Below are 25,747 nucleotides of genomic sequence, written 5' to 3'. Positions count from 1 at the left end.
TGAGAATCCAAATGTAGGAACTCCTTGAATAAAGCCAGTGTGGAGTACGCAATGCACAGGAACATTGTACAGCAGGAGAAATGAGCAAACCAGAGCAGCCCAGACCACAGCTCCATCTCAAAGATACAATGTGGAGTGGAGGATAAGATGACAAGATGGACAGTATCTGACACCATTTACAAAATAGTACTCAAAATAGTACCATGCATTGTTATGGTTATAAACTTACGTTATAAAAATATAAGAACATGAACAAGAAAGATACATACTAACTTCACAACTGGATTAGCTCTGGGGAAGACAATAGCAAAAAGAGGCGAAAAGAAAAATTAAGGGAATAAAAAAAAAAGAGACAAAGAAAGCAAATATGGCAAGAGGCTAGCTAACAAACACATTTAACAAATCAGAGATATATGAGTTAAATAAAGGGGCTGTGTTGCATATTGTTTTCTCTACTTTTAGCTTAAATATTTCATAAATAAACAAGCCAGAATGAAACTTGAAAACATCACACTAAGTGAAATAAGCAAGACACAAAAAGACAATTATTGTATATGGTTCCACTTATATGAGGTACCTAGAGTAGAAATTCATAGAGACAGAAAGTAGAATAGTGGTTACAGTGGGGCTGGGAGGAAGGAGGATGGGGAGTTATTGTCTAATGGGTGTAGAGTTTCAGTTTGGAAAGATGAAAAAGTTCCGGAGATGGATAGTGGTGATGGTTGCACTACAATGTGAATGTACTTAATGCCACTGAACTGGATGCTTAAAAATGGTTAAAATGATAAATTTTATGTTATGCATATTTTACCACAATAAAAAAAAAAACAAGCCAGAATAGGCAAATCTATAGAGACACAAAGTAGATTAGTGGTTGTCTAGGGCTGGGGAGGATGCTGGGAAAATAGGGGCCATGGACAAGGGGTGCGGGTTTCCTTTTGTGGTAGTAAAATGTGGTCATGAAAATGTTCTAAAATTGATTGTGGTCATGGATGCACAACTCTGCGAATATACTAGAGAACATTGAATTGAACTCTTTCAGTGGGTGAAGTATATGGTATGTGACATATCTCAAAGCTGTTGTGTGTTTTTTTGTTGTTTTTGGGTGCAACGCTTGGCTTGTGAGATCTTAGTTCCCCAACCAGCCGTTGAACCGGGGCCCCGGCAGTGAAAGTGCAAAGTCCTAACCACTGGACTGCCAGGGAATGTTGTTTTTTAAAAAGCCAAAAGGAGGGAAATCCTTTCTGTATCGGCTACTCTAGTAGAAGCTGGAGTCTGTCTCATCTAAACCTGGCTCTGACATGAGTATCACAAAGTCATCAGGAGCCCAGAGCCTCCTCTGCCCTGACACCCTGTGACATGGGGAGGGAGCCCTGCCAGCCCAGCTTCCAGGGCTGGAGCTATTGCCACATCCATGGGGCTGTAGAATGGAAGCAGTTGTAGCCTCTGCTGAATGAGGTTAATGAGAATCTGTCCCAGGCTCCAGGGGTTTTGAGCCTTAATTAATACTTGCAAGGCCCTCAGTGTCTGTGAAATCAGAGGTTCTGTAAATCTGCACAGCAGTGGCTTTATTAGTGCCAGCACATTACTCAGGAGAAAGAAGCCAGCCTTCTTATCACTGACTTAGCTCCCTGGAGAGGCTGGTCCCAGGGTGTCGAGGCCAGGCTGAAGCTGTCTTTCATGGCCCCTTGTCTTGCTTTCCATGCCACGCCTAGGGTCCGAGTGGTCTGGACTGGTCCAGGGCTCCAGGATGGCCACGCTGAGCACTGTGGCCAGGCTCCTGACAGGGGTCTTCAGAGGGTAACCAAGCAGACCTGCCACAGCAGTCTTGGCGATTGTCCCTCCAGGCCTAACGAAGGTTGAGCATTTCCTTTTCTACAAATCTCAGGACTCTGGTGAGGATACTGGCTACCTTCCTAGGTGGCTGTCCTTTCTGTGTTCAGTGTGCCTGCTAGGATGGAGTGTAGCCAGGGCTGTGGGGCCCTGAGCAGAGGACTGGCTCTGCCCTCAGCCCAGCGCAGCCTGTGGGCGTCGAACCATTCCATGTTGCCTTAGCTCAGGTCTTTCCTGACAGTGACTCCTTCCTGATCCCCTCAAACACCCTCCCCCAGTGGGCCCTGGGTTCTCCCAAGGCCACATGGCACAGCCTCTCTCCTCCTTTGTTCTGGTGCTGTCCTCCCAGGGATGGATCCTCAGACTATCTGATCCTTTGGGCCACCCACCCAAGAGTACCTCACACCAGCCTCTGTGGCCCGTTTTTTCTTTTTTAATATTTTTATTTATTTATTTGGCTGTGCCAGGTCTTAGTTACGGCACGTGGGATTTTCTCTGGCGCATGAGAGATCTTCATTGCGGCATGCGGGATCTTTAGTTGCAGCATGCGGGATCTAGTTCCCTGACCGGGGATCGAATCCCGCCCCCTGCATTGGGAGCATTGAGTCTTAAACCACTAGACCACCAGGGAAGTCCCTTGGGGCCCCTGTTTATGCTAAGCATCTTGCTGCTGAGCTGGACCATCCCCACCTGGCAGAGCCTCGCTGCCCTCAGACACTGTGACCACAAACCCATTTGTAACCACTGGGATGATTCTCTGGCCAGGGAGGTGGGAGGTAGAGGAAGGCATCGGCCAGGAGCCAGGATCTGTGGCCCTGGGTGTCTTCAAAGGCCTGGGGACCTTTAAACTTAGGTACTCTAGAGGCCCATGAACTTGAGGATATGCAGCCTAGGGTATCCGTGGCCCTGATGTCTTCAACCCAGAGGTCCCATAGCACCCAGTACCTGCTGACCCTGGGCCCCTGTGACCCTGGGCCAGCTTCTAGTATGTGAACCTCTCTAACTACCCCCTTTGATGGGTACCTGCTGCATGTACTGCTGTTAGGACATGGCACAGCCTTCCCTCCATGTGGGATCCTGTTTCTGAGGATCTGTTTCCCAGCTCCTCTAGGTATGTTGCATTCTAATGCATGCAACTTGTAACTCCTGCCAGGTAACTCTGAGGGTTATGAACATCCTCCCTCATGTCAGCCGTCCCTCCCTTCCTCTCTCTCTCCTGACTCCCTGTCATCCTCTACCATAGCTAGTATATTACTCATCTCTTTTCTTATCCAGGTCCTGTCAAACCAGATGGGTCTGAGGCCAAAGCCAGATGGCCTCCTATCAGAGACCCCTCTCCAAACTGACATAGGTCTTTTCCCCAGCCCTCTCGGGGAAGCAGTGTCATGTTGTGGTTAGACCCCCAGGCACTGGAGACAGCTTCCTGGGTTCAAACGCTGTCTCTACCTCTTACTTGCTGTGTGACCCTGGGCAAGTTGCTTAACCTCTCTGTGCCTCATCTGTAAAATAAGGCAATCATAATACTATGGCACAGAGTTCTTGTGAGGATTAAATGAGATCATGTGCGGGGTGTGCTGGGCCTGGTAAATACCCAAGGAAGATCAGCTGTCAAGGGTGCTAAACCAGCTGCTTCTGAATCCCCTTGAACATCCATCGTCCATGTCTAAGAATGTGTCCTGAGAGAGTGGCCAGGCATCTTGTCCAAGCTAAAGTGACCCCTGTCCACAATCTGCCCCCAGATCTACCCTCAGCCTCCTGCCCTAGCAGAGGAAATGAGCACAATAGATGGTTGCCAAAACCCCCGCCCCAAAAGTGTGTCTGTGCAACATGCCCCATAGGTGCCCCCCACCCAGCTGCCTCCCACGGCCCGAGGTAGGATGGAGGGGCTGCTTAATTAGAGGGTGCAAGCCTCTGCCTAATCAGACCATCCCAGAGGCATTTTGGAGAGGTCAGATGTCTTCTATTTATAGTTAAACTTCTTTGCCATTGTGGACCATCCCTAATTGAGGAGCTCTTTTATTATATTTTCTTTATGTTCTCTTCATGTGTATGAGTGGAAAAATAAATGACAGGGAAAATCGTGGTGTTGTGGTTAGGAAAAACTGCCAGGGAGAATGGCAGGCTTTGTGTTCACTGCCTTGGTGGCATGGCTGGGGTGTCCTAGGGCGTCAGAACAAGACATGGCCTCTCTCCGGCATGGTTATGGGGTGTTCATGGGGCAGGGCGCCCGCACCTATAGGAACTGGCTGGAGCTTGAACTCTTGCTTTCCTATTGGCTCCCTGGCCATCCTTGGGTAGGTCCTACCTCTCTAGGCCTTACCTTTAAAATGGGGTAACAAGCTGGCTTAGCCTCCTGGTGGGCTGGGATGCACAGTCTCCTTAGAGATGCCAATGGACAGCTTAGGAGCAAAAGCAGGAGAGGCTGAGGCCCAGTTCTGGCCTGCCCTAGGGCCCAAGACCCCTGTCCCCGTGCCTTTTGGAGCCCAGGGAACCACTGCCCCTCCCCACCCCCCCCTTTTTTTTTTTGTGGTACGCGGGCCTCTCACTGTTGTGGCCTCTCCCATTGCGGAGCACAGGCTCCGGACGCGCAGCCTCAGCGGCCATGGCTCACGAGCCCAGCCGCTCCACGGCATGTGGGATCTTCCCGGACCGGGGCACGAACCCGTGTCCCCTGCATCGGCAGGCGGACTCTCAACCACTGCGCCACCAGGGAAGCCCCTGGTTTCTTTTTTTTTTTCTCCCCCCTTTTTTGTAGTTACTACTCCCACTGGAGGGAGAGGAGCCCAGAGTGACCAGGCCAAGATGAGAAGAGCGATCCTATCTAGAATGGGAACTGTCCAGCAGTCCCCCATGGAGAGGCAGGAGTTAAGGTGATCATAGTGGGTCACTGAGTTGCAGCCACAGAGCTCTCTATGCAGGAGTCCATTTTAGGAGGGTGGCCTGGCCTGGCATTTCTCACTGTGGAGCAAGGCTTGACTTATTTTAAGCTGGGTGGAACAAAGGGCTCGGTGTCTCTGTGGTCTGTGGTCTGTGCACATGGCGAGGCTGTGGTGGGAGGGGCGCCAGTGGGCCCAGGTCTCAGCCCTCATCTGACCTCCTGTGGGTCATGCCTGCAGGGGTGCTCATTCTCCACCCCAGAGGTCTGGCTTGACTCCCCTCAGGCCAAGTAGACAGGGAAGGTCCATCCATAGGCCCCTGCCTGAGGCACTTGAGCAAGTCGAGGCAGTTGCTAGGGGAGTAGGAGCATCTTGTGAAGTAGGAAAGCTGGGGAGAGGATACAGGCAGCGGAGGACTCCGGAGGGGCTTTGGAGGGATGGGTGGCTGTGGGGACGCTGTTGTGTACTTGAGTCAGACCACCCGCGTTCAAGCCCCAGCCTGGCCAGTTACCAGGTGTTGTGTGATCTTAGGCAAGTTACAGAATCTCTCTGTTCCTCTGTTTACTCATCTGTAAAATGTAGATAATAACAGTAACTTACACCAAGGACCACTGAGAAAGTTAAATGAGTTAAGTGGGAAACATTTAGAACCCTGCCTGGCACTTTGCAGTCCCCTGTGGCTCAGACCTGCCCTGGCCCTGCTCTGTCCTTCTGTGAATAGACAGTGGGACAGTTGGTCACCTGAGACTGCCCTCCCCCTGTGAGTGGCAGGAAAGGAAGGATCTCCACCTCAAGGCAGTGGCAGTGAGGCCAGTCCTGGCTGCTTCACTACCCAGATGTATGGCCTCCAACAAGTCACTGGGCTTCTCTGAGCCAGTCCCCTCACTGGCCACGTGAGGATGATGATCCCCACCTCAAGGGGCATTTGAGGACTGGGTGGGAGAACAGATGGGAAGACCCAGTCTGGGGCCTGCATGCAGTAGATGCTCATTTCCTCCCATGAGGCCTCAGTGACTCATTGGTGTAGCAAGGGACCCTAGGACCAAGATAGCATGTGCTGCCAGTTTCATTTCCTTAATTTCTCACCAGTCCACCTGCTCCTTGCCAGTTCCACCTCCTTTGACCTTGTTCAGGCTATAGACATCTGTTTTGACCCCTCCAGACCATCTCCACACTCAGAATAACCTTCAGAACATATGAATCAGAGCATGGCACTGCCTGCCTACAACCATCTATGGCTCCCTACTGTCCTCAGGGTAAGTTTCAGATTACTTGACCTGACCTGTTAGATCAGTGTGATCTGTCCCTGCCTGCTACTCATCACCATTCCCACAACTGTCCCCAGCATATTCCATATAAGAGCTGCATGGAATGAATTGTTCCTTGGACATGGCTTGTACTTTCTATCTCCAACTGTCCTGTATGCAGTTTATAAAATGAGCTGGATTTGGCCTCTGTAAACCCCTCTTCTCTCTAGTCTCACCTCCATCTGTTGGAAAAGCTCTCAAGCACACTCCATATCTTTTCCAGCCACCCTCACATAATCAAATATCTATCCTATTTAAACCCCTTCCTACCTCACCACAGAAGCCTGCAATGGGGACAGGAGGTTGTGGTATGCCTGTCTTTTCTTTCTTGCTCCAGCTCACCCTCCATTTCCTAGCTGCTGCGTTGTGCATCTCTTTGGGGAGGGACTAGGGCTGGGGAGCGAGATGGAGAGAGAAGCAAGAGACCTAAGAAGGACTTTCTTGACTCTGGATCTGGGACCTGACATCCTGGCCTTCTTCGTGACTGATGTATAACTTCTGGATCTTTATCAGCTGGGCACTCTTATCGGTTCCTCAGAGCTCCTCTTCATGCCCTCCCCACTGGGAACCTCCAAATACAGTTCTCTGGCATGGGGTTCACCTCCTCAAGTGGCTGCTCGTGACCTACACCAGCCTCTTTCTGTCACTGTCCCTCACCTGGAAGGAAGCTCTCTTGGGCAGGATCCCTTTATGAAGACCCCAGGCCAGCTCCCTTCTGTTGGGGATTTGGGGGTGAGTGTGGAGCCCACACTCTGTAGGCATCTGTAAGCCACTGTGAGAAGTTTGGATGTTAGCTTGCTAAGAATGTGGGGAATCCCCCAGGGGGTTTGAAGCAGGGCAGTGAAATGATAGGTGTCTACTGCACCAGTCCAGGCAAAAGACGATGGTCTTTTTCCTGGATGGGAGCTATGGAGGACAGGGGAGCTGGCCAGCTTGAAGGTGGAGCTGAAGGACTTGCTGCTGCTTTGGATGTGAGAGGCAATGAAAGGAGAAGAGTCCAGTGTTTTGTGTGAGTAACTGGGTGAATGGAGGTGCCAATCATTGAAAAGGGGAAGTCTAGGATGGAGCAGGTTGAAGGGTGCAGAAATCAAGGGATCAGTCTTGGTCCTGCAGTGTTTGAGATGCCTGTCAGGTACTAAGTGGAACTGTCAGGAGGCAGATAGATAAATGTAAGGCCTCCACCAGCCCATATGGTGCCTTTGTGCAAATGAGAGAAGGGCATCCTTTCCTTCAGGCAAATGTAGCCTCCTACCAGGGCACATGGTTGGGTGAGCTGAGCACAGCTGGACCTCAGCCCCATGAGTCCCCTTGGCCACACACCCTTGTGCAGCAAACAAACTACAGAACTCTGCGTGGAAGCCCTGGATGTGCAGGTCTGGAGCTCGGGGGATCATTTGGGACTAAGGAAGAGCCATAGCTTATGGGATGTTTATTTGGATGCCGTGTGGGAAAGCGACTCCCCAGCCACAGTGGGGAGGAAGGACCAGGGGTCGCCTAGGTGGGCTGAGAGCCATTCCTCTCCAGAGCCAGAGCTTTCCTTCTCCTCCTGCAGGTGAGGCCCCGCTGCTTCCACGCAGGGCTGAGTAGCTGTGGGCCCCTTCGTCCTGTCTTCTCTAGGTTCATCCTCGGGAGTGGCACACAGGTGGGGGTGAGGAAGCCTCGTTCTCTCTCTCTCTCCTCTCACTTTCCATCCTTGATGTAGGTATGCTGACCTCTGTCACCGTGCTGATGTCCGTAGTATCTCCCAAGGGGCTCCACCAGGTTGTGGGGAGGGACATTCAGAGTGCCCCTAGGCACCCAACGGGGGGGAGCAGGAGTAGTCGACCAGGCCACAGACTGTAATGGCAGGAGAAGCAAAGAGCCAAGTGTTTGGTAGAGGGGTGATTGGCATCAGACTGCCTGGGTTCAAAGCCCAGGGCCAGTTCTTACCACCTGGGTGACCTCAGCAAGTCCATTAGCAGCTTTGAGCCTCAGTTTATCCTATAAAATGAGGATGATAATAGTATCTACCTCATAAGGCTGTGATGAGAAATGAATTTCTTTCTTTCACATAAAGCATTTAGCACAGTACTTCAAATTGTAAACACCTGCCCCATCAATATTAGCTTATATGGTGTATTCTAGACAAGCCCTTCCCAGTGGAATCCCAAAGCCCCCTGCTAGTTGCTGAGCTGACCAAAGCAGGGAGGACATGGAGAAGCAAGCGGCCTTGCTGAGCTGGTAAAGTTTGGAGCTGCTTCCTGCCTCCCCAAATTGGACCCTCAAGGGCTTACATCCCCAGAGCCCCCCAGAGCCATGTGGAGGTCAAGCTTGAGTCATGGCAGCTGAACGGGGGACTCTCCCCTTTGCAAACACTTCCCGGGAAGGCGATTTCACAACTCCTCCGGACCGGTCCAGAATTGCACAGCCCCCACTGTCTATGTTTCCCTGTGGTTGCACATGAAGCCGGATCTTACAGGTGAGCCCCTTTGGATCTCCAGAGCAGAAGGGAAGTTAGCTCGACGTGTGAGCCTTTGTTATGCCAGCCCCAGACCTTCTCTTCAGCCTCTATGGGATCCTAAGCCCCTTTAAAAATCTGATGAGTGCCGCACTTAGACTCTTTTTCCAGAAAAAAGTTTCCCAAAAACATATGTTCATAAACCAAATTTTGCAAGATTCCTCATCTTTTAGGAAAGGTCCCTGTTTTAACTTGGTGATTAAGCTGGCGGGCTCTGAAGTTGAATTTCCTGGGTCCCAATGCTGCTTCTGTCATTCATTGGCTGTGAGACCTTCAACAAGTCGTGAAACATCTCTAACCCTTGGTTTTCTTATCCTTAAAATGGAAGCAGCAATAGTGGCTCCTTCATAAGGTTTTTTGTTTTGTTTTGGTTTTTTATAAATGTATTTATTTATTTTTGGCTGCGTTGGATCTTTGTTGCTGCACGCGGGCTTTCTCTAGTTGCATCGAGCGGAGGCTACTCTTCGTGCGGTACATGGGTTTCTCATTGCAGTGGCTTCTCTTGTTGCAGAGCACAGGCTCTAGGTGCGCGGGCTTCAGTAGTTGTGGCATGTGGGCTCAGTAGTTGTGGCTCACGGGCTCGAGAGCACAGGCTCAGTAGTTGTGGCACACGGGCTTAGTTGCTCTACAGCATGTGGGATCTTCCCGGACCAGGGCTCAAACCTGTGTCCCCTGCATTGGCAGGCAGGTTCTTAACCACTGTGCCACCAGGGAAGCCCCTTCATAAGGTTTTGAGAGGGTTAAATGTAGGGTGACTAAATTGTCCCATTTGGGCCTTTTCCATTTTTACACCGAAAGTCCCACTTTCAGGGAAATCCCTCAGTAGTGGACAAACCAGGAGAGTTGGTCACCCTTGTAAATGACATATTGCCCAGAAAGAAGTTATCCCTGTGCAGGCAGTTCACCCAAGTGCCATCGCTCTCAGCAGATACTATTGGGCTTTTCCCTAATTAATCCATCTGATAGGAATGTTGCCCTGGGGATCAGGAGTCCAGGACTCGGTTTTCAGTTTACCACTCTGTCCCCATCCTGCTTTAATGGCTTCCTCCGCAAACCTCCAGCCTCCCTGGGCCTCAGTTTGTTCACCCATCAAACAAGGGAGATGAACTTGAGAGTCACTGGGGATTCTTCCCACTAAAGCCTATGAGATTTATTCAGGGATGCTCTCCCAGTGTCTGGTAAGGCAGCCTTGAACGTGGATGGCATCAGGTATGCACTTGCCTGCTTGACACGTCAGTGAGAAAAGCCCACGTGTGTTCTAGCAACACAGTCTGCCCAGGGAGAAGCCTGCTTGGAAATTTCCTTGGCACTTCTTCCCAGCCGCACCTCCTCATTAGGGCTGAGAAAAGGTGGGAGAACACGGAGACCCTTTTCAGTGTGACTGTCCTGAGAATTAGGCAGCCCAGCATTTCAGACCCAGCACATAGAACAGAACTTGAAACATGGTATGTGCCCAGCAGACATTTGCAAGGTGAATGAATACATTTCAGTCTGATGATTGAATCAGAATAGCTTGGGAGGGAGAAGCAGTGCCCTCCAGAGGTGACTAACGGGGACTCCCACCGAACACCATGGATCCCAACCCCAAGAGTGCCCCTTTTCAGGTGACGCAGCTACTCCCAGACCCAGGGGCTCTAGGGGGTCTCACTGGATGAGTCAGCCCAGGGGAGGGCTGCCAGGTAGTTTCAACAAAAATGTTGGACATGCTCCATACTACATGAGAAGGTTATTGAAGTCCCTACTGCATCTCATATTTTACAGGGTTCCACGTGGCTCTTATTTTATTCCTCTTTTTGTTTCTTGGCAAATGGGAGCTGGCTTTGCGAGGCCACAGGATCCCTTCTTGCTGCCCCAACACTTGACCTGGGGTCTATACTGACCCTTGACATTGAACACACATCCACTCTGGAATTAGGCATAGAGATTAAGGCAGTTTTCAAAAACTTGGAGCAACAGATTATTTTACTGAAGAAATAAATTTATTCATCTTTCTAATAAGAGTTCTCAAGGAAGCTGAACATTCTGTCCAAGGTACCAACTTCCTCATAAGGAAAATTAGGGAGGTGCTCTTTCCTTTAAGCCTTAGCATCTAAGGTGAAAACATGCAGGTTTGGATTGATTTGTCACAAATCATGTGTTTATAAAAGGAAAGTGTCCAGCACACCCAGCAACTATATGAGGGCACCTAGGGGCTCATCCTGGCTGTTGAGCGAGAGGCCTGAGGTGATACAGAGGACGCAGTGAGGGGGCCCCTCCCACCTCTGGTGATGGAGTTCCCACTGATTTTGTGCTGGCTTCGTCGTGACCTGTATCCATCAGGCTGTACACCCACAGGGCATAGACTAGCTGTGCCTTGTCCACGTGCTCTGGGCTCTGCACTGCCCATTCCTGGACCTGGCCTAAGTAGATGTTCCACAAATGCTTCCAGAATTTCACTGAATTATCCCTGCAACCTGGGTAGTGGAATATTTACATGCCAGGCACACACAGTTCGGTCGGTGAAAGCTCTCCCACCTCCTGGCCATCTCGGAAGCGAGGCCTGTGGAGAAGGGCGTGTGTCACTCTGGGCTCTGGACCCCCAGCCAGCCAGTTCCATTGATCCCAAGGCTGACTCAGTCCATCCACTCACCCAGAGCCCCAGAGCCAATGCACCAAGCAAGTGGGGAGTTGGCTTCCTTGTTTCTCCCTCCCTTTGATCCCTTCCTCCCACTAATACTGGTGGAGCACCTGGTTGGCCAGCCAGTGTTCTAGACACCGGGGACACAAGACAGGCAAGGTCCCTACTTGGAAAGCTCTTTATTGAGGTGCACAGAGAAAGAGGTTCATATTTGCTTCTCAGAGAGATAAGGTGAGGGGACTCGATTACAAGTTACCCAGAGAAATGGATGTTTGCCGTTGTGGGCCTCTGACATCCATTCTCCCTTCCCTTGGTGCCCTATTCCACATTTTATTTGGATGCCCATCCTTCCCCCAGCAGCCTGTGGACTTCCCAGCCTCTCCCAGCTGCAGGTGTGGGCCTTGATTGAGTGAAGCCAGTCAGCACACCCATCCACCTGGCCACAGTGATTGGCTAACAGATGGACCTCAGACCCAAGCTGGGTCAACCAGACCAGGGGAACTTTTGAAGGGCCCCTGCGACATGTTTTCTTGATCATCTGGAGAAAGACCTACTGACTCTTCCGGATGGTCAGAGCACGGACATGGGGGACATGGGTTTGGAGCAGCTTTGACCCATTTGTGTCCTTGAGTGTGGCCAGGCTGGGGATGAGGTCCAGAGCCAGAGGCAGACAGGCCTGAGAGAATTCCAGAGTTGTGGAGCCAGTGCCCTGCTCGGCTTGAACCTCGGCCACCTCTGGACTCTGAGGTTACATGAGCCAACGCACTCTATTGTAGTTTGGGTTGGGTTTTCTGTAACCTCCAGCTGAGAGCATGCTAGCTGATCTCACTAAAGAGAAAGTTCCAATCAGGTTGCAAGGACACGACTGAGGGTTCCTTGTTCAAGGGAAGGAGACCAGGCAGCTGGTTGGTGACCCATTCAGGGAGTGACAGCCTTGCACCCCCAGCCCAGGGGAGGTGGGAAATGGCCCTCATTGCAGACAGAGAAGCCAAGGGGCAGCAGGTCTGGTGAGGGGAAGGCTGGTGCCGAGGTCCCTCCCCCCGAGCCTGTCTGGCGCTCCCTCAGTTTAACTCCACCTGACTGGTAAATGCAGAGTGCAGTCCACTTAAAGAAATCAGAGCAGCTGCCACTTCAAAGCAGGAAAGATGTGTGTAGGTGGGTGGGGAGGAGGTGGGTAATTATGCAGGGAAAATAGTTTTCTTGATATTCTTCTGGAAATGTGCTTGGAGCAGAGAGAGCAGCAGGGGAGACGATAGGAAAGGGGACATGTATTAATAGAGGGTGTGCATTGTGCCTCTCCAAAGGGCCATAGAGTGTGCAGAGCTTCCCATGCTTATCTGATCACGGCACCCTTTTTCGGGCAGCACCTGAGACTCCATGAGACACTCCTGGATGTGGGACTTCATCCATGAGTTGACTAAAGGATTTCTTGGGAGTGACTGAGTCCTCCTTTTGTGTGTGTTTGTACAAAACACTGGCTCTTCCTCATGACCAGTGGGGCTGGGCACCATTTGTGTTCCACGTCTGGACATTTCATGCTCTGGGAGAGGAAAAGTGAAGTCAGGCCTAGCAGGGGAGGGGGCTGCAAGGTGCTAGGGAAAGCCGGAGCTCTACAGGCCATCTCCTTGCCCCTTTAGGGATCTGCCCACTGATTCCACATACCCAGAATGCCTTGGGTGGCAGAGGGACACCACCGAACTTTGAGAAGCAGCTCTGAGTTTGTGAACATTGGATGCCGATAATTATCCAGCTGTGAGTAAGCCAAACATTTTTTAGGGCTATTTCTGCATAATTATAAATATTTGGGGATATTAAACTCCCAGGTTACGCATTGAAGGTATTATTTGAGCAATGGTTGGCTGCAGAGCTGGAAACGCAAACATCTTTTCATTCTTCCCTCCTAGAGCACTTAGATTATTTAATGGGATTCAAAAGAAAAAAAAGGTTCAGCTGAGGGGAAAAAACCTGGAAGCAAAGTCAGCTGCTAATATTTCTAAATAGCTCTAAATCAAAAAAAGAGGAATGTGACCACTTTACTTAATTGTGGTGGGTTTGTGATGCATTTTCTCTATGGGTTAGAAAAGCAATTACCATCAGGCAACCTACTTGTGCCTGCATTGTGATAAAATGTTCCCTCTAATGGGGCCAACATGCCGAGCAGTGGACCTTTTAAAGCACTAAATGCTTCCGGAGCTTTCTCACGTGTGAGGCTCCTGGGTGTGCGCTGAGAGCCCAGGGCTCCCTCCCTCTAAGAACCTGTTGTGGTACAGGGGTTTCTTAATAGGAGATGGGTCCTATGAAGCAGCCGCTGAGGTCTGGAGCATGAGCGAGGCCCCTGCTGTCCTGGCTCTATGCAGAGGCCCTGTGATGCTTTGGGGCTTGCCCAGCCTCCCACCCTCACACCCTTGGCTGCCCCATCTTACCCTCCCATCCAGTGAAGTCTCATATCTCCTCACCTGCTCCCCTCTGCAATCCTCCCACCACAGGCACCATCCCCATAGAAACATGCTCGCCTCTTCTTCCATCTGCTTTGTTAACCTGCCCCCTCCCACCACAGCTTCCCCACAGCCGCTGGGGGTTGCCGCTCATTCTCCAGCCGCCCCCCTATACCCCTGGATACCATGGATCCTGTGGCCTTGAACAAAGCCCCCAGCCTTTGACGCTCTTTCATGCTGCCCCCCTATTTTCCAGCCCTTGCTCTGGGCCCTGATTCACCCTTTCCCACTTCAAAGACCTGCCTTCATCTTGGGTAGCTTTAATGAGGTGTGAATGACCCATCCCACCGTCCAGGTCACAAGCTTCCTTCATGCCCCTCACTTTCTGCCATATCCAGGCTGCCATGTCCAGACTGGACCCTGTACAGTCTTGGCCACACCCAGCAGTCTGTGTTTCTCTCATCTTCTGCCCCCTGCCCCCCGGGAGGTCTCTGGTCAGCAGCCCCGAGGATTTTGTGTCCCCTCATTTCCAGCTGGGACACTGTGGCCATCCAACTACCTCCCTCTCTGGACCCTGAAGCTCATCATTGCCATCTCTCACTCCCAGGTGCTGCCATCTAAGGCCCCTGCCTGGGCAGGGAGCTGCTGCCTGGTGACACTACTAGACAGCGTGGCTGGAAACCTGGCCCCGGATTCCCTCCCACTCCCCCCAGCCCGCCCCACCCCACCACTGCTTCTGTCCCTAGTTCCTCGGGTCACACCGAGACACCCATGAAGACGTGTTAATGTACAAATTCTTCAGAGTAAAATAACCAGGGCTTCCTTTTGCTTGAGATGCAGGCAGCCCGCAGGGGGCGTCCTCTGAGACCCTCGGGCCGGCATCCCCGCTTGCTTCCACAGGGCCGCTGTGGGCGCGGTAGGCGGTGAAACCCTCCAACGTCGGTTTGGAAGCTCGAGGTTTCACCCACAAAGGTAGGTCGAAGCGGGACCGATCCGGGAGGCTGCGCTCCCCAGACAACGCGTAGAGCCGCCCGCGCCGGTGCCCGCTTCAGCTCACTATCCTTGGGTGGGGGAGCGGGAAGAGGATCTGGCACGAGGGGGACGAACCCACGTGTACCCAGGTCTTAGCTCCATCTGGAGTTCTCTGCCCCTGCGCCCGCAGGCCCCGGGCGCCCCCTGGAGGCGGTGAGAGCCCCGAATGCGCAGCACACGCCCAGGAAGGCGCTGGCTTGAACAACCTACCCATCAACTAGAAAAGTACCCCCATAAAAATGGGCAAAGGACAGGAACAGAGGCATTTGAGATGAAACACAAACGCCCAATAAGACATTAAGCTGATGTTTACATAGGCAGGATCTGTTGCAAGCCCTTATATGCATCAGCTCCTTTAGATCTCTCAACAGAGCTACTAGGGAGTATTCCCATTCCATAGATGAGTAAACTGAAGCACAGGAGACTAAGTGACTTGCTCAAGGTTATACAGTAAGTGGCAGGGCCAGTATCTGACCCCGCAGCCTGGCACCAGAGTCTTAGGGCCTTACTCACTGCACCAGACTGTTTCTCAACATGTGGAAAATATACGCTCTGGCTAAAAACCAAAGTATAAATTAAAACAATTCATTCAGTAAATTAATTTGTCCTACAAGTATTTATTGGATGCCCGTTGTGAGCCAGGCCCTATTATGGGTGCAGGGGAATAGACACTAAAACACACAAAACATTAAGTTTACATTCCAGTGGGGAGAGAGACAGACAGTAAACATGAGACAATATTCTATGGCAGGTGGGCTAGTGCATGTGGAAAAATAGCAGGGAAAGGGGGAGAGGGAGGGCTATTTAAATCAGGTGTCAGGTGGACCTCTTTGAGAAGGTGACACTTGAGCTGAGACCTAAAGAAAGGGAAGCCTCGTGATTATCAGTGAGAGGAGCATTCCAGGCAGAGGGAAAGTCCCTGAGGCCGGTGCTGAAGGTGCTGTCCACGTGGACAGGAGGTGGTAGGCTCCTTCCTGGCCTCCCTGGTCCATCGCCAGTGCCCAGGGCCATACGAGGTGTTCAGGGAGGACTTGCCTGCTAACCATTAAGTGAGGATAGCACCTGTTTTTTGCCCTGGGCATTTGCTTACTTCCCTGCAGCCGGTCCCATGTGACGACTGTCCCCATGAGTCTCAGCAGAGGGTGGGATGATCTGGAGACGTGGAAGGGAAGCCCCCACTAATATTTAGGTGGAGATAACTAACCCAGATTCTGGCCCTCTGAACTGGGATGGCAGCAAAAGTCAGCCCTGTAAAATGCAATGAGAGAGGTTTGATTACCAGGAGGGACCATCTAACCCATATCCCAGACTCTGAGAGGTCAGCCCACACAGGGGCCTGAGGGAGCCGGGGATGAGTGCGCTCTGCACATACCGATGGGCCCCAGCGGGATCCTGGGTGCCCAGGCGTCTGTGGTCTCTCTGCTTCACTAGATCTTGGCGGCATCTAGAATTCAGAAGTGAACTTCCCTTCAGTGAGCTCCCTGTCTGTTGCCCTGGGGTGGAAGGGCCAGGCCATGACTGTTATCTGCATGGCCTACTTTCCTCCAGAGACAGAAGCCCAGAGTAAGGTCAAAAGGAGACCAGGTGGCCCCGGAGGAGGCGAACCCAGTTCTTTCCCAGTGCCTGCCACTTTCCTTGCTGTGGCCGAAAGGCCATTCCCTTCCCCACTGGTGTGGCCTCATCACATCCCTTTGATTAGATGAATCACCTCTAAAAATTGCTTATGTTCCATATGGTGAACTGCTCTTTTGTTCAGCGCTGAATACTTCTGTTGATTCTTGTGTCCACCTGGGCTCTTTTGAGTCCTGCTTAGACCAGCTTATGAAGGGGTTTTCAAGATGAGCACAAACTGGGCCAGAACCTGGCACAGAGGGCAGGTGAGAGTGAGAGCCACTCTGGGGTCACTGGTTTCTTCTCCATGTCTCTCCCAGGGTCACACAGTCTCTCTCTGAGCTTGCTTTGCTCTCTTCTCTCTCCTGACCAACAGCTCCTTTGTATCTCCTTAACTCTGAGTTTCCTTTCCCTGTCTCCTAGCTTCTGTTTCCCGCTAGTTTCTGCTTTCATGTATCTGAACACACTATTGATCTGAACATCTCCTGACCTCTCCCTTTCCTCCTTTCCGTGCCTGCACCAGCTGCTAACTGCCTCATTGCTGGACTTCTTCATTCATGTTCCCAAGCTCACTCACCTATTTTGTGCCACGGCACATCATATGTCTCTGGATTGGTTGCTTTGGGTCATGGTCCCCTCCTGGTCCAATCAGTGGGGCCAAGAAGGGAAGGCACTAAGGGGGCCGGCACAAGGCTGTCTCTCCCACCAGTGCCGTGGGTGATGCAGGCACCACTATTAGACTGTCTGCTAGAGTCCCAGATTCATTAATTATTTTTATCTGTTTACTCATGCTTGAGTTTCATTTGTTGACCTTTGTTATTGTTGCCTAGAGGTCTTTTAAGGATCCTTAAAAATTCTTCAGCCACCCAGCTTGGTTCACTGTGGAGGCTCCTACCTAGAGGCCTGGCAGAGGGAGGGTCATTCATAGTAAAACAAACAGTAAGTCATTTCCCCTTCCCTCTTTAGTCTCACCTTTCATCAAACAAGGGAGAAGGAACCATATTTAATAAACATCATCCATTAGATTAGATCAACAGTCTCCGAACATTGCAATTCTTCCAGAAACAGTATCTCTCTTGCCCTCACAGAAGAGCATGTGGTCAAGAGGAAATTGAATAAAGTTCTTTAATCAGCTACAGTAGTATTTGAATCATTTAATTTAATGGATCTGACAACCACAATTTATTTTTTAGGCCAATTTTAGCCAACCAGGAGAGCTGGCCCAGTCTGACCCATGCTTAATAAATCACCTCCTTGCCTGATTGTAGAAAGTTTGGGGAAGAGATTTTTCTGGGGCTTTTCAAACATAATCAAAACCAATCTGCCATGCTGTGTATGCCTGGCAGGAGTCCTTGGCCATGCTCCCTTCACATGGCCCTGTGGCTGTAGAGTGAGCCCTCGGGCTGGAGGGAGCTAAGGACACAAGGCAGGGAGCTGTCACCCTCGCAGCCTGTGCTTTTTATTCCTGGCTGCAGGTTCGCATGGCCAGGAAAACAAGTCAAATCAAATTAGATGCCAGACACATGCTGCTTAGTGCATCTCACCCTCTACTGCCTCAGGCTCTTCAACACCTGCTGGAACCTCCTCATTGGAAAAAATGAAAGAGGAGCTTCTGATTCAAAGTAACACCCCCTGGACCCTCGATGTGGCCTCTACCAGAGTTACGTTAAGTCACCCGTGAAGTCCCAGTAAGGGGTGGAATGCAAGACCCCTCCTTCAGAACCAGTCTGACGTCAGCTGCATCTGAGCCCCTGGCAGGCATCTCCTCTGACCTGCCGGGCAGATGTGGTTGGGCTGAGAAAAACCCATGGGACTTCATTCTGTTCCTACTGCAAGCAACAGCCACGTGAAATCAAGGGGCTTGATTTCAGGCCAGTCTTCGCATTTTTTTCCATCTATTCCAAAGAAACAATATGGCAGGAAGGAGGCTAGGGGACCAAGGCAGGGCTGGTGGTCTTCTTGGGAGTATGTAGCATTCTTGGAGACATAGTAGTGATAAGTAAGTGGCATTAAGAAAGGAGGAATCTGGTGTGGGTCAGTGCATGCAGGGAATTGTAAGTTTTTCGTGAAATCCAGTTTCTTAGAGTTTCTTAGTTGGGGATGTATTGATGTCAGAATAGAACCATCAACAGCCAAGGTTACAAGGGGGAGTTGTGTCCCTGCAGGGATCCAGGGAAATCCTGAGCTGGAGCCAAATGTGAGAGCCCTCCAGGCCTCCTGGGAACTGTCCAGTCACAGGCAGCACCTCCATGGTGCTGGACCTGGGGCTGCTCACCCATTTTCTAGCTCTGGGCACCCCCTTCTCTGCAGATGAACCCTTGGCTCCTGCTCCCCCCAAAACCTGAACTCACACAAGCATGACTCTGGGTTCACTAATTCTAGTCATGACACTTGATCCAGTAGCTTGAGAGCCACTATTAACCAAGGAGACCCCCTTCTGGCTCCTTCATGGGGGTCTCCAGGGGACAGAGTGGCTCGTGCACTCTTGTCAAGGTCCTGGGCAGCCAGGGCCACTGGCGTTTGTCAGGAAGCCCCCCTGCCCCAGAACCTCCTCGGAGGGCATCTAAACAACAGCTGCCCATACTTGATAATGGGGGTGGGGACAGAGATTTGGGGGAGGGCTGGGGAAGCCCCTCCTCCCCTATTGGCACCCCAACCAGGCCTGACTTTTCCAATTAAACTTTGACTCTGCCATTTACTCCTATGTACCCTTGAGCCCTGTTCTGAATTTCTGATCCTCAAAAGTAGAACAGGGCTAACAGGAGCCCTTCCCTTCCAGGGTTGCTGTGAAAATTGAGATAAGAGTTCGAGGGCATAAACTATTTCAGAAATAATAAAGATAATAGATCTTTTTAACCTAGATGCAACCAGAGATCATAGAAAATGTAGATGAGTGTAGACTGGAGATACGATCTTGTTCTAGAAAGATGAATATGTTTTGAATTGCCACAAGAATGAAGTACATTTCGTTAAAGAAAAAAGTAAGGTAATTTATGCACAGCCCTACAAACATGACTCATAAAATAGAACTAACTATAAAACAGTTTCTCTTTGTCTCCCTTTGTCCTTTAAATGTACTTATGGCGCTACCTTTTCCCTATAGCCCCTGGATGAAATCTAAGCTAAATCGCCTACTGACCCCTTCTTCACCCCTTGGCTGATGTCTTTTTGTTCCTCCTGGAGGCTTTCTTGATCAGGCTATAAGACAACCCCATGCTGGCTCTCTCATGTCAGCAGCCACCTCTCATCCTCTGGAAGTGTTCGCTCCTCCTTTGCCCCCCTGATCTCTGGGCATGCAGGCGGATCCCGACGCGGCTGCTCTCCTAGCTGCACTGCTAAGCCATCTGGCCAGCCTGTCTCCTGCCATCAGGATTTCTCTGGCATGAGTCGCCCCAGTTCACTGTGTCCCTGAAGCTCCAAAGGACATGTCTTGAGCTTTCTGCGTGGTCTCACAGAAGCTCCTTTCCCCAAGCTTGAGGTGAGGAGCAAGCATCCTTCACTATCCTCCTGGGAAGAGGAGATTCACAGCACCAACTCTCCAGATATGCCCACAGAGCCCAGCACACTGCAAATGCCCAGTAAATGGCAGCCATCCCGGGCTCCTGATCCTGCCTCCCAGGGCTGAGGAAAGGGCTCTGTGGCCACTGGGCCTTGACTGCCCCTGTCCTAAGCAGTTCTAAGCCCTAAGTCCCAAGGGCAATCCCAGGTCCCTAAGTGACACAGTTATTGAGAAGAGAAACTGGGATTCCACTCCAAGCCAAAATTGCCTTCCTGGTCTTTGCCAACTGTCTCCAGGGAAAAGAATACTCCCCACCCCTACATTATGAGGGTAGGTGAGCAGGTGAGAAGAAAGGTGTCCCGGACAGCCACAGAAACATGGTGGATGTGGCAGTGTCCCAAGCAGGCACCAAACAACCCCCACATTGGCTGCCCTGCTGGATATGCTGTCCTGTTAAGGACCTACTCAGGGAGCCCAATGAGAGCTGAACTGTGAGGCCCCTTGCTCAGGGTGACCAAAGGGGTTTCAGGAGGTGCCAGGATTGGAGGCAGAATGAAAAACATGCCCCAGGAAAGAGAAGATGAGAAAGCTGGGGAAAGGAAGGCAGTAGGTGTAGGAGGGAGGGAGGACCCGAGTCAGAGTTGTCTTGGGCACAAACCTAGGGTCTGAGGGTCAGCCCAGAAGCCCTGGGGCAGGGATCTGGGTCCTGTTTTCGGAGTGGCCCCGGAGGAGACAAATGGTCTGGAAGGCAGTGCCCTAAGAATGTCCACACCAGCAAGCCTATCTCAGATGATTAAGTGGCAGCAGATAAATTTAACTAAATGTGAGTAATGGGAACACAAAGGGGAAGTGAAGAGAAATAGAATATTTTAGCAACATAAGGAAATGAGAAGAAAATGACTTTGCAATGAAATGTCAAACTTCTGTGCCTGGAGGAGATGTAATCTGGTCATTGCAGGCTTAGGGGAGTGGGGGAGTCTGTGGTTATTTCAAGAAAATTTTAATTCACTTTAATTTAATAACATATGGCCAGATTCTTTTGGGGCAATGTCAGGAGACAGAACTGGGAGTCAGAGAGTGCCAGCTCTGCTAACTGGGGTGTTTTTGGTTGTTTTACAAGGAGAAGCTGTACTTAAATTCATTTCACCTATCCATCCATTCATTCAGGGAGTGAATCTTAAAACCTGAGGATTAAGAAGACAAAAGACACAGTCCTGCCTACTCCTGCCCTCAGGAGATCCTGGTCAGTTGGGGTGACAGACAAGTGAACAGAAAGTTACAGGGTAGGGACACATTCTGGACCTAATACTTGATGCTCAATAGAAGTTTGTAGAATGAAAGCATGATTGAAAGGTTGGTTCTGAAAAGGCACCAAAAAGGAGTGAATATCAAGGTGGGTCTTGAAAGATGGGTTCCCCAGCTAGGCATGTAAGTCAAGGGAAGTCCAGGTAGAAGGGACTGCGTGTGACAGGGTAGAATGGACCACATGTAGCAAAGCGGTGCTGATTATAATCATGGGGCTGGAGGAGATTGCCCAGGGAGAGGGGCAGGGTGAGAAGAGGAAGAGGACAAAGAAGAGACACAGGATCCATGGACCCTGATGAGAAATAACACCCTGAGGAAGGCATGCACTGAAGACCTCCCAGTCCACTATTACTATCGCTGAAATCTCTACTGCAGCCCACAGTGCCTATTCATCCTTGGAGCTTCAACTGAGACATCGCATCCCCCAAGAAGTTTTTCTGGCTCAGGCTGGGGTGAGTCCCCCTTCCCCACGCATGCTCCCAGCACACCCTGTGCCACCATCCTTGTCACGGCCCACCCCAGCCCCATGTTGGGTTCGTTTGTCTGTATGCCTGCCCATCTCCCAACTGAAGCTGCCATGCCCAGCTCTGGTGGTGCCCCGACTACACTGGTGCCTCTCTGGATCCTGGCCAGGCTGTCCTGTCTATGGGATCCCATCCTAAGGATGGACAAAGTCCATCCGGAAAAGCGGTTCCAGAAGCTGAGGTCTGAATTAAGGGCTGTTGGCTGGGTCGGAGGGTGGAGTCTGACCAAGGGAAGAGTGTTTTAGTTCATATCACATCGAACTTTTGCACTTTTAGAGGGATTCTGGAAGTGCCCTGGGTAACAGCCCTTCTTATTCCCAGAACTCTGGCTGGGAGGGGTGGGTGGTTAGGGTTATTGGGCCTGGGCAGCAAAGCCAGAGAAACATGGCCCCAGGGCAGAGAAGCCGGAATGGTTGGACCGGCGGGACGGGGAGCGGGCCCGCTGAAGCCAAGGCTCAGGACGGGGCCTAGCAGAGAGGGGCCTGTACGAAAGCCGCCTCTTTCGACAGAGCTGCCTGCGGAACACGCCGCCCAAGGGAAAAATGACAAAGCTGTAGGTGTCCGGAATGTCCGCTAGGGGGAAACAGAGGCTAAGCCACCTGACGGGTAGCCATGGTAACCGCAGAGCCAGCTGCTGAGTTATCCCTAGACTCTGGCAGGGAGGTAAGGAGAACGCCCAAGCAGGGTGTTGCGAATGCTCGCGGGTCTGTGGCCATCAGCTCCAGGCAAGGACGAAGGACCCAGGTGACTTTAATGTTTTCTCACCTCCACCCAAGTCACACTTTTGCCGATTGAGCCAGGCATAGCAGTTGTGGAAGAAAAATAAAATGGGGTTTTGGATCAGCCAAACCAGATCCTTCATTTTAAAGATGAAATAGAAACCCAGAGAGGGAAAGACACTTGCTGGAGACCACACAACAGCAGTCCTGTAAATAGAGCTGAAGAGAAACTGGTGGAAAAAAGGAAGAAAAGTATGCAAATGACCAAAGACCAATCTGGCAATGTGCTCTAATTTTTTTATTACCATTTTTTAATTTAAAATGTTTTAAACACACATGTGTGTATGCATATACATAATGCTGCAATGTAACAAGAATCTCTTTTAGCCGGTCACATGCATCTTTTCCTTCCTGTACCATTTTCTTCCTTCTCCAATTAGGGTCTTTTCCTTCTCTGGGCTTCTATTGCTTCTATAAAATGAAGAAGCTGGCCTAGCTGATCTCAAACCCCATCACTGTCTATAATAAAGCAAAGCCTTCATTTCATGAACTCAGCCCAGTTAACTGGGCACACGAATAGGTAAGGACTTCCTGGAGTGAGAGACTGCTTGGCAGCCAGATGTCTCTGTAACTGGGCCCCTGACAGGCTAGCCCAGGTCCGTTGGGTTCATGTATCTGGTTGCAATGTTGGAGGACATTAGCCATGAACAAAAACTACCTCCACGAGAATATTTGAGAGTTAGTTAACTTGCAAGTTTATTTTTAAAACTCAAAGACATTAAGAAATAGCCTCTAGACACTCATCATGATGGGGAAAAAACTCTCAAATCCAAACATAGTTAATTCAGTAAACATCATTTGAGAGTAATCTTGTTTCATTTCTAGTCCCTCATTCTTTCTCTGCCCTCCTTCTCTATCCTGTTCTTCGCTCATTTTTTCTACTTTCTGATCTCTAAGCAAAGCCCCTTGTTTGGCTGCAAGAGCCCTCAGATGCCATTTGCATCTTGGAAGGCCCAATGGGATAAATCTCCCCACACAACCAACCATATCCCAAGGTCATTGAACATCCTGGTCTCAGGGGGTACAGAGGTATCTGGGGAGAGCCTTCCTTGAGTAGACATTTTTCATGATTCCAAACCCATGAGGGGAGCCTGGGATCAAACAGACTAGGCCACAGGGTCAGGGCAAAGATGGGATGCTAGGGTGCTCCTAGGGCCCATCCCGTCAACTGACAAATGAGGAGACTTAATAAACAAGGAGGCAAGCGACTGGCCTGAGGAGAACCTGTCTGGGAGAGCCAGATGGCTGAGCCAGGAGCCAAAGTGAGGTCTCCTGACCCCTGGCCCTTGTTACTTGCAGGGACTACATTGTCCCTGAGGTAACATCACTTGATTCTGGCCTGAGTCACCACAGCAGAGATGAACCAAGAGTCTGTGGGTCCCTTCAGCTTGGCTCGGGGTGGCTGGAGACCACCAGGGAGGTTTTGTGAGGCAATCTGGAGCAGCAGGGGCTCAGAAAATTTGAGCTGTAGGTGCTCAGTGAACTTTTGTTGAATTTAAAACAGTTTGGGGGCTTGTGGAGGCTTCAAGCTTGACTTGAGGGTGGGCTGGCAGGGTCAGTAATGGTCAAGAAACTGACCAAGATCAAACCTTATCAGGTGTCACCATGGGGTGTCTGTGACAAGGCCCCAGATGCTCACAACTCACTATGTGTGTCTGGGGGACTGAGTGTCCAGTTTTTCCCTTTTCTACCTTCCCTACCCTGTATGTCTGAGGAAAGAACTTTCATTAGATTGCACCAGAGACTAACTGGTACATCCATACAATATAATAGTACTCAGCAATAAAAAGAAATCAACTATTGATACACACAATGACTTAGATGGACTTCAAGGGCATTATTCTGAGTGGAAAAATAGGCCAGTCTCAAAAGGTCACATACTGTATTATTCCATTTATATAACATTCTAGAAATTACAAAAGTATAGAGATGGAGAACAGACCAGTGGTTGTCATGGATTAGAGAAGGGAGCGAGGCAGGTATCACTATGACAGCACAGGGAGTTCTTTTGTGGTGATGGTAGCTTTGTGTCTTGAATGTGGTGATGGTTGTATTATTCTATACATATGATAAAGTGCCATAGAATTATACACTCAGGACATTAAAAAATACATGCAAAATAGGTAAAATCTAAGTAAGGTTTGTAGACTAGTTAATTGTATTGTACCAATATCACTTCTCTGGTTTTGATAATGTGTTATAGTTACATAAAATGCCATTATGGGGGCAGCTGGATACTGGGTACATGGAACCTCTCTGTACTACTTTTTGTACATTCTTGTGAGTCTATAATTACCTCAAAATAAGAATTTTAATAAAAACTGTACTAGTGAGTAGCTTTATTCTGTTTTGAATGTTTTGAGTTTGGAGGTGGTTAGCGTAATGTATCATCTAGGACTCTAGTTACAAGAGTCAGAGACGCCATTTTAAACTAGCATAGGACAAAAAGGACATTATTGGTGCATGTGATCAAACTATGGAACAGCGGGGATAGAGCTGCACACACAAGTCCAGCTAATGTAGGAATCACACAGACAAAATCCTCTTTCTTGTTTTCTCTCTCATTCCCCTTTCCCATCCCCTTCTCCAATCCCCCATCTCCCATCCCTTCATAGAAGAGGGAGAAGAACTTCTCCCAAAGAAAGGGGATGCTGTTACTGAGATATGAGGGAAGGGATGTTGGGCAGAGGGGGAGAAAAGATGTCCATTACAGCATGTTAAATGGGGTAACATTTTTAAAATTTATTCATTTATTTATTCAGGCTTCACCAGGCCTTAATTGTGGCATATGGGCTTCTTAGTTGCAGCATGTGGACTCTTAGTTACGGCATGCATGCGGGGTCTAGTTCCCCCACCAGGGATCGAACCCGGGCCCCCTGCATTGGGAGTGCAGAGTCTTACCCACTGGACCACCAGGGGAGTCCCTAGCATATTAATTAATGAAAACAGCCCCTGAATCTATTAGAAATAAGGAAACAACTTGGTGGTACAGTTCAAAGTGCCAGTGTGGTGGCCTGCATGCACAGTGATCATCAGGTGAGTCTCAGTGCCAGCCAGGCTCCGGCCTGAAGACTAGTGGGTGGGTGGTCCACAGAGGGGCATGAGCTCTGGGGAAAAACTGTGCTGAGCCTACAGTGTCAGAGGCAGGCAGAAGAACCCATTGGAGGGCCCTTGGGACAGGATCACCGGGAACTCAACTGTAACATAGGAGGATATATGCACAGGGTTAAGAGCATGCCTGAGACAAGAGGCCACTTGAATCCAGGATCTGACACTTGGTAGCTGAGTGACCTTGGCAAGTTTCTTAAATTCTCTGAACCTGTTTCCTCACATGTAAAATTGGGATAAGAATACTTCATAGGTTGTTAAATTCAGTTGATATAGTGTATGTAAAGCACCTAGCCAGGTGAAAACTGCCAGGATCTGAGTTAT

The 25,747-nt window shown here is 50.2% G+C and overlaps 1 long non-coding RNA gene across 2 annotated transcripts in view; it reads left to right on the top strand.

The window, feature by feature from the left end:
- Nucleotides 1–25,103, top strand: part of LOC113627166 (uncharacterized) — a 68,541-nt gene extending 43,438 nt beyond the window's left edge. The window contains exons 3-5 of one of the 2 annotated variants that reach the window (XR_003435455.1): nt 12,768–12,882; nt 14,466–14,537; nt 17,175–25,103. This is a non-coding gene — a long non-coding RNA (uncharacterized LOC113627166). Of the gene's footprint in view, nt 1–12,767; nt 12,883–14,465 lie in introns of both variants that reach the window. The other variant, XR_003435454.1, reaches the window with a different exon arrangement.
- The last annotated feature ends 644 nt before the right edge of the window (nt 25,104–25,747 follow it).

This window comes from Aethalodelphis obliquidens, unplaced genomic scaffold (genome assembly GCF_003676395.1).
Source record: "Aethalodelphis obliquidens isolate GAN/ISIS:26980383/991018 unplaced genomic scaffold, ASM367639v1 scaffold20, whole genome shotgun sequence".
In the NCBI taxonomy this organism is placed as follows: domain Eukaryota; kingdom Metazoa; phylum Chordata; class Mammalia; order Artiodactyla; family Delphinidae; genus Aethalodelphis; species Aethalodelphis obliquidens.
Note: the sequence above shows the minus strand (reverse complement) of the source record. Positions and strands in the feature narration are given on the sequence as shown.